The sequence below is a fragment of the Lissotriton helveticus genome, chromosome 3_1 (genome assembly GCF_964261635.1).
Source record: "Lissotriton helveticus chromosome 3_1, aLisHel1.1, whole genome shotgun sequence".
NCBI classification, from domain to species: domain Eukaryota; kingdom Metazoa; phylum Chordata; class Amphibia; order Caudata; family Salamandridae; genus Lissotriton; species Lissotriton helveticus.
The window spans coordinates 1,515,795,014-1,515,803,983 of NC_136061.1; the positions used below are offsets into that span (position 1 = coordinate 1,515,795,014).

At 47.2% G+C, this 8,970-nt stretch overlaps 1 non-coding gene across 1 annotated transcript; it reads left to right on the forward strand.

Annotated features, from left to right (window-relative positions):
* Nucleotides 1–4,858: 4,858 nt before the first annotated feature.
* On the forward strand, nt 4,859–4,924 carry LOC144825807 (small nucleolar RNA SNORD58). Its single transcript, XR_013609584.1, has one exon. It is a non-coding gene; the product is annotated as a small nucleolar RNA SNORD58 (small nucleolar RNA).
* The last annotated feature ends 4,046 nt before the right edge of the window (nt 4,925–8,970 follow it).

Sequence of the window (8,970 nt, forward strand, 5' to 3'; positions counted from 1 at the left end):
GAAGAAAAGCAGACAATCTGCCCCCCCCGGCTCTATTAAGAAAAGGCAAGCAGCAAGCCAAAAAGCACAATGTGTGCTTACACAATCATTAGCATATATTAGTGCCCTGACGTGGGTCCCTTGCTCACTGTGCCACTGTATTCAAGCTAGCCTGTCTGATGAAGGGTGACACACCCTGAAACCCATCCCAGGATGCTTGTTTCCAGTCCAGGAAGGATCTGGCTTGGCTGTTCGGTTTGGACTATTTCCATGAGGCATAAGGTCAAGACTGATTTGCATATGGCTTGGTCCTAACTGGGGTGGGGTAGTGGACAATAGATCAATGGATGTAATTCAGATCTCTTGACTGAGGGAGAATGTTTGAATCATTCAGCATTCCGTCCGTCATTTGTTACTGTTCCACTTTTCACCCTGAGAAGGACGGGTATGCCCAGACGTGAGTTCCTTGCTCATTGTGCCACTGTATTCAAGCTAGCCTCGTTGATGAAGGGTACCATACCCCGAAAATGGTCCCAGGATCTTTGTTTCTGGTTCTGGGAGGACCTAGCTTGGCAGTTCGATCTTTGACTGTTCCTATGAGGCACAGGGTCAAGACTGATTTGCATATGGCTGGGTCCAAACTGGGGTGGCGTAGTGGGCAAAAGAATGATGGATTTAACCCAGATCTCTTGACTGGGGGAGAATGTTTGAATCATTCAGCATTCCGAACATCATTTGTTGCAGTCACACTTTTCACCCTGAGCGGGACAGGTATGCCAAGACGTGGGTCCCTTGCTCACTATGCCACTAGATTCTAGCTAGCCTGGCTGGTGAAGGGTAACATACGCCAAACCTGGTCCCAGGATGCTTGTTTCCAGTCCAGGGAGGGCCTGGCTTGGCAGTTCTGTCTGGACTGTTCCCATGAGGCACAGGGTCAAGACTGATTTGCATATGGCTGGGTCCAGACTGGGGTCGCGTAGTGGGCAAAGAACAATGGATTTAACCCAGATCTCTTGACTGGGGAAGAATGTTTGAATCATTCAGCCTTCTGTCCATCATTTGTTGCAGTTACACTTTCGCCCTAAGTGGGACAGGAATGTGCAGACGTGGGTCTCTTGCTCACTGTGCCACTGGATTCAAGCTAGCTCTGCTGATGAAGGGTGATATACCCCAAAACAGGTTCCAGGATGCTTGTTTCCGGTCCAGGAAGGACCTTGCTTGGCAGTTTGGTCTGGACTGTTCCCATGAGGCACAGGGTCAAGACTGATTTGCATATGGCTGGGTCCAAACTGGGGTGGCGTAGTTGGCAAAAGAACAATGGATTTAACCCAGATCTCTTGACTGGGGGAGAATGTTTGAATCATTCAGCATTCCATCCATCATCTGCTGCAGTTACACTTTTCGCCCTAAGTGGGACAGGTATGTCCAGACGTGGGTCCCTTGCTCACTGTGCCACTGGATTCAAGTTGGACAGGCTGATGGAGGATGATATACCCCGAAACCGGTCACGGGTGCTTGTTTCCTGTCCAGGGAGGACCTGGCTTGGCAGTTTGGTCTGGACTGTTCCCATGAGGCACAGGGTCAAGACTGATGTGCATATGGCTGGATCCAAACTAGGGTGGCGTAGTGGGCAAAAGAACAATGGATTTAACCAAGATCTCTTGACTGGGGGAGAATGTTTGAATCATTCAGCATTCTGTCCATTATTTGTTGCAGTTACACTTTTCTTAACAGAGAGCAGCTGTTTGTGTGCCCTTTTGATAGTTTTCATGTTAAATGCAGCCCGTGTGTAAGCATGCCAGGCCCTGCAATTAACATGAAAACTTTCAAAAAAGCTACAATCTACTTTGCTCCATTAACAAAAGGCATGCAACACGCCTAACAGCACCTAACAGCATGACATGTGCTTTCACAATCACTACTATGTATTAGTGATTGTGAAAGCACACGTCGTGTTATTGGGTTTGCTGCATGCCTTTTCTTTACAGAGCGCGGCAAATTGTGTGCCTTTTTGAAAGTTTTTATGTTAAATGCAGCCCCAAGTGTAAACATGCTGGGCCCTGCAATTACCATGAACACTTTCAAAAAGGAACACAATCTCCTGCGCTCTTTTAACAAAAGAAATGCAACAAGCCAAACAGCATGACGTGTGCTTTCACAATCCCTAATATATATTAGTGATTGTGAAAGCACATGTTGTGATGTTAGCCTTGCTGCATGCCTTATGTTGGTAGATAGGGTGACCGGAATTCTAAATCCAAAAACAGGGACATTTCACACAAACAGAAAAGGGACTACAATTTTTATTTAAATGGAGCGCACAGAATAACAGCGCTCATCAGCATAGAATTACAGAGGAAGCAGTAAAAACATAGATACAATTAAAATTTTAAAGCCAGTATCATGCCAGTTAATTAAATAGATTTTTTATAACAGCTGCTAACTGTCCCTGCTTTGGAAAACATAAAAAGGCACCTCCTGTCGTTTTTAGTTGACTGCTCTAAAAACCAGGACATCAGCTAAATTTACCGAAATCTACCAGGACAGGTGGTGAAAAATCGGACTGACCTAGCAAATTACTGACACATGGTCAACCTATTGATAGAGCGGTGTAGATTAGGTGCCTTTTTTAAAGTATTCAAGTTAATTGCAGAGCCGTGTGTAGGCAAGACGGGTGCTGAAGTTAACATGAAAACTTTCAAAAAGGCACAAAATCTGCCACGCTTTATTAACAAATGCATAGCTACCAAGTTTTCATATTGCTACATGTAACATTTTCTTAATTTCATTATATTATGAGTGCAATTTCAATGACTATGAGTGACACTTTCGAGCAAGCAAAATCTTGGAATGATGTAGACAGACTGGCGCCACTGCAGTGTGCTAAACCTATTAATAAAATTTAACAGCACATTTTGAAGCAGAGTCACAGAGACACTACCTCTGCACTCCGTGTTACTCTTTCCCTTGTATGCCTCCCTGCTCCATGTTGCTTGCCTCTCTGTGTGTTTCTTCATCTGCAAAACACTCCTGCTCTCCATGATGCTCTTTGTCCCTCTTATGCTTTTTTCTGCAATCCACAACTGCTCCATGCTGCTTTTTAGGTCGAGGCTACCGTCGCACTGCGTAAGCAGTGGGCGGAGCCGAAGATTTTATGTCTTCTACAGTGGGGGCTTTAACCCGCCTCTCTCTTCCAACGGCTAGCTTCGTAAATGGAGGCTAGCCATTGGAAGAGATGTGCGTCACTCATTTGTAGTCCCGGCTTGAGCAGATTCGTGGGCGTTTCTTTAACATTTTTTAAGCCCCCCCCTTTTCTAGTGGTGGGCGTTACTAAACACGCCCCTCAAGCCAAAAAATGATGGCGATTCTCCGAGCCATTTGTGAATGACCTCGGAGAAACATGGTGTTGTGGAGCGCTCCTCTCTTGCCTTCCAAGATCGTAAGGCAAGAGAGGAGCGCTCCACACCACCATGTTTCTCTGAGATCATTCACAAATGGCTCGTAGAAACGCCCGTCATTTTCTGTCAAAAAAGGTGGCATCATAAGTAAAGTAGGGGCTGTGTCGGTAAAGGACATGTAATGTATTCGTTCTTTACAAATGCGGCGGCCATCTTAGAAGTGGGGTTAAACGTTGAATTTGGGGTAAAATTGTTGTAGTAACTGAAAAAACTACTTTGAAAACTACGTTTTGGACAGTTTATTAACATTTACAATTGAACAAAAATACTATTGCATTTTTATATTTTGTAATATAAACGTATAATTTTCGCAGTAATAACGTAAATTACATCCGAGGTAACAATCACAAAATCATATTCAATGTACTTATTCGACTTAGATAGATTGCTTTCAAAACGCGAATGCTTTTCGGATGGTTCTTTTACATAAGGTGCAAATAATAGTTTTGTTTGCGGCTGATCGAGATCTCGCAATATTTTGAAGTCGTCATGCTGCTCCCGGCGTGCTCCGCTTTCTCTTCCTGCGCGGCCTGAGGTGAGTGAGACATGGTATCCAGAGCTGAGAGAAGGAGACTAAGTTGAATCCGGGGGGAATCTTTGCCATCCTGTCTTGAAACCCTTCGGTTTAGTGCTTGGAGAACAGGATCGTTCTCCCAGACAGAACACTCCATGTTACTAGCCCTTTTGTGTTTTGGTTTTGCGGGAGTTTGAAGTATAACCGGGCTATCTATGGCTGTCCGCGTTGAAATGGCCTCAGTGTGGCTCTACTGTGTAATGAGGCACTGGGCACAAATAGAACAGCAGCGTGTGTCCCTCCCGGTATGTATACTGTCCATTTTACGCCGTCTGGCCATTTTAATGGATCACCTGGACACTGGTAGCAAATGCCTTTCTATTCCTTCTCTGCCGGGATGACTCGAGGATTGCACCCCCCTTTTTAAACTGAAGTAATTTGTAATAGGCCTGTTATCACTGATTTGTATGTTAGACTACGTATTTGGGTCTCAGAAAGGCACGGTAACGCTTTGTATACACTCCGTGCATACGTGTCTGCATTGCTAAATGTTTGTACCGACTAGAAGTTTGGCAGCGCTAACTAATGACTCCGTCTTAGCCAGTGTATTTTTTGTTTGTAATTGTATTGGGATATCTAACAGGAAAAGGACAGTTATGTGATTATCAAAAACATCGCTGTATGACCCACTCCCGTCACATCTTTAAAAAGAATTTGACCATTTCTCTTTGAGTTTTTGTTTGATAAATAGCAGCCTACATGCTGGAAATGCTTTATCGTATTCGTTCCGCCGGTTTTGAGAGAGACTTAAAAGGCTACTAACTAGTTGCGGCACTCTTTCCTGACGTCATTTAACATGCGCCTTACTGTGTATATCCAATGATGCGAAAATGGGTTGGGCATGTTGCTGCGATGATGATGTTCTTAGGACACCTTTGAATTGATTATGAAAATAATTTGATTTCTGAGCAGCGGAAAGTTAGTTGTAAACCTATTTAAAAGGATGCATCGTTGCCTCGCATTTTTTTCATGCGTTTTCGTTCCTTCCACAGTAATATCTGGGATTCTCCTGGTGTGTGTTTATTCGATAACTCATTCATGAATGAATGAATCCATGAATGAGGGGGTTCTAGAGTGCACGATTACTCAGCGAGTGTCCCGGCGCCAGAGCTGCGGAAACAAAATAAAGTGTCATTTCAAAAGTTAAACTGCCCCCCGTTCCCTCGTTGTGCTTGCTTTTCTGCCCCCACCCCCTGTTCCTTGTTGTGCTTGCTTTTCTGCCCCCCCAACCCCCTGTTGCCTCGTTGTGCTCGCTTTTCTGCCCCCCCACCCCCCTGTTGCCTCTGTTCCTTTGTTTTTCTGCCCCTGTTCCTTCTTCATTTTTCTGCCCTCTGTTTCTTCTTCGTTTTTCTGCCCTCTGTTTGCCCTCGTTTTTCTGCCCTCTGTTCCTTCTTCGTTTTTCTGCCCTCTGTTCCGTGTGTGTGTGTGGGGGGGCTCTGTGTGTGTGTGTGTGTGTGTGTGTGGCTCTCTATGTGTGTGTGTGTGGCTCTCTGTGTGACTCTGTGTGTGTGGGGAGGCTCTGTGTGTGTGTGGAGGCTCTGTGTGTGTGGGGAGGCTCTGTATGTGGAGGCTCTGTGTGTGTGGGGAGGCTCTGTGTGTGTGTGGGGGGCTCTATGTAAATGACTGTGGGTGGCTCTGTATGTGTGTGTGGGTAGCTTTGTGTGGGTGGCTCTGTGTGTGGGTGTGGGTGCAAATGCAAATGGTCTCGCATTTGCGAGAAATTAAGCTATTGGCATTGTAAATGACAATGCCATTTATTTATTATGTAAACAAAAACATAAATAAAAATAATGTCATGAGCAATACCAATAGCTCTAACTTTATCAATGCCGAGACCATTGCATTGTAAATACTTGTTCCCTCCTGTGTTTCTCCTACCTTTCAATGCTCTCTGGGAGTCGTGGTCAAAATGGTGTCCGACTACGACGTGCCTACATGTCGATGCGTCCCGTCGCCAAGGCCTTTCTGATTAAGCACACTATAGCAGGCCCTGGGGGGGGGGGGTACCTGGACTCCCGCTCCCTCTATCGTTGCCCCGTGGTAGCCCTGAAGCGTGAAGAGAGACTTGGGCACCAGGCTCCTCCTGAACACGAGAGCCTGCATGGAGTATTACTCCAGCCCCAGGACACGAGGCCTACAGAAGGGAGGGGCCCGGCCGGCTGGAAGACACAGAGGAAAATAGCTGCAGCATTCACCCCCCTCAGCTAAGTGAGGCACTGGCAGAAAAACGAAGAGGCTGCAGCAGCTGCTGTGTAGCGAGCCCCTGACCAATGCTCATGAAGAAGGCCCAGCTGTCGAGAAGCGATCGAGCCCCAATGATGCTTCCTGCCTGACGCAGAGCTGCAGGGAGAAGGTTAGTCTCGTGCCCCCAGGTGAAAAGCAAGAGGAAGTAGCAGGGCTCAGCGCACTGCTGTTGAAGCGAGAGAGACCAGAGGTGGAACCGGCGGGAGGAACGGCTTTTATAGATATGCAAGGAAGACGCACTGGGAACACAGCTGGGAGCTTCTAGAAGCTGACAGAAGTGAGGCCCCACCCTGATCAAAGCCAAGTACCCTCCATAGACAATTGCACCCCCCCTTTTGTGTAAGGAAAGCCCAAATGTAGCCCCTTCAACAGGAGGATTGAGCACAGTGCCCTCACACCCAGGTCTAGCCACATACTCAGCACCCAGAGCAGAGAATAAGTGGGCTGATAAGACATTCACTCATACTCCTCGAGGCCCAGACCCCTTCAAAGCTGCCAAAAGACATGCTTCTTCCCCCCCCCCCACTATTGAGTTGAGAAACGCAAAGTTATGCTGGACCGCAAACCTGAGAGGCCCTGAGAGGGCAGAGCAGAGATAGGCCTAAAACTCCTAACCTTCAGGAGTGGCTCATTCCTGAGGGACTCTACGGACGCAGTCAAGTGCAGGGGCTCCCCATTACCAGCGAGCGGCGGTCCAAAAGTGCTGCAAGGAACACTCTGAGCAAACGCATGACAGGGGTCACATAGCAGCTGCTAAGAGGCCAATACACCCCAGCATATGGGACTAATTATACGCTTTATAAAAGGGCATCAGGCAAAGGGAAAAAAGAGCACTCAGTCAAGTATCACCTCCTCAAGACAACATCCTCCAGCACAGAGACTCAGCCTCCTTCTCTGGAGACCTTACCAGATATTGACCCTGGAGACGCTGAGGCCCCTGTCACGCATTCTTTCCTAGAGACTCTGTCGACCTCCTTAAAAGGGGACCTGCAAACAAGAGATCGCACAAGCAGTTAGAGTGTTCCGCAAGGATCTGGATGCCATGGGAGACAGAGTGGACACATTGGAGGCGCAGGGCTCCTCCATTGATGAGGAGATAGAGCTACTTCAACAAGAAATCATCGATTACGAGATCAGCATATAGACCTTCAAGCTCACGTTGAAGATTTGGAAAACCGCTCCAGATGGAACAACAATCAAATCTGAGGTATCCCACAGGGAGCGGAGAGACAAGTTCTTGCTTCTCTTTAATTCAATCCTAGGGCCCAGCCAGACCAAAAATTAAAGCTGGACCGCACGCATCGAGTGGGCCTGGGGAGACTTCCTCCGGGCCGCCAGCAGACATCCTTGAATGCGTCCACAATTTTCAGCTTATAGAAAGACTTCTTCTCCAGGCAAGGGACAACCACCCCATCGAATTCTGAGGATGCCGCCCTAACTTATATCAAGACCTCGCTGCATTCACATTGCAAAAAAGGAGATAGTTCTGACCAATAACAACACACTTGCGGTCCATCGAAGTCCCATACTCCTGGTGTCATCCCTTCCAGTAAACATTCTGCAAGGAGGGGAGGATTCACTAGATTTGGTCCATGCTGGAGGCTCGACAGCGGCTGAATATCACAGAGGACAATCAGGAAGTTAACCTATCGGCCAACAACAAAGATAGATCTGTAAGGAGCCGGAAATGGCAGGCTGCTCACCAACTCGCCTTCGCCCAGACTTTGAGTCAATAGCCAAAGAGAGGAGAGCAGTACTAGTCACACTAGAAGAAGATACCAAACCCCCCGGGATAGAGACAAAGCACCACTTTCAAGGCACTTCATGGGGGAACCGACTGACGACCTGGATCTACTTGCCTGGTAGCCCCTGCCCTGCTAGCAATCGGGGCCTGGTGGGATGGGCGGCCCAATGTGTCCTGCTGACATCTCCCGCTCCCGCTCATGGGTCGAGACACCTAGGACTTTCAGACACATCTCCAGTTATTGTTATTTGTTAGTTGTGTAGTTATGGGGTTGCATGATCCTCCTATCAACTCAAACATATATGATACTTCCGGCACACATCTCCCGGTAGAAGTAACACTAGCTTCAGGCAGCCTCCCAATCATACAACAAACACCTCCAGCAGTCTCACTCCACGGCCCAGGCCCACACTGCTACCTGTGTAAATTGACCAGATGATACCGTATTTGAAAGTAGTCTCCCTGAATGTTAGAGCCCTTAATAATCCAGTTAAAAGACGCGCCATTCTGTCTTATTTTGAAAATGCATAAGCACATATATGCCTCCTTCAGGAGACACATCTCCTTCCTGGAGACACACATAGGCGTTAAAAGGCATTTCCTCACCAGCTTTTCTTGTCTCATATCACGAAAACAGCGGGGGTAGCCATTCTCATTTCCTCTGAATTCACAGGACGGACCAGACCCAAACAAGCAGAAATTAAGGGACGACTGCTGGCCTACATTTTCCAGCTAGGTTCTCATGCTCTTACCATAGGCTTGGTGTACGCGCCAAACGAGGGACAGGAGAGGTTTTTAAATAGGGCGGTATCTGAAACATCTAAATCAACAGACAGGATGCTACTTATAGGGGGGACTTTAATCTCACCTTTGACAATGACGCGGATACATCAGCTCACTGACAGGAACAGTCAGGGGCTCTCACAACAGAGGAAAAGCAGACACTGGCAGAGGCAGGACTAACAGATATC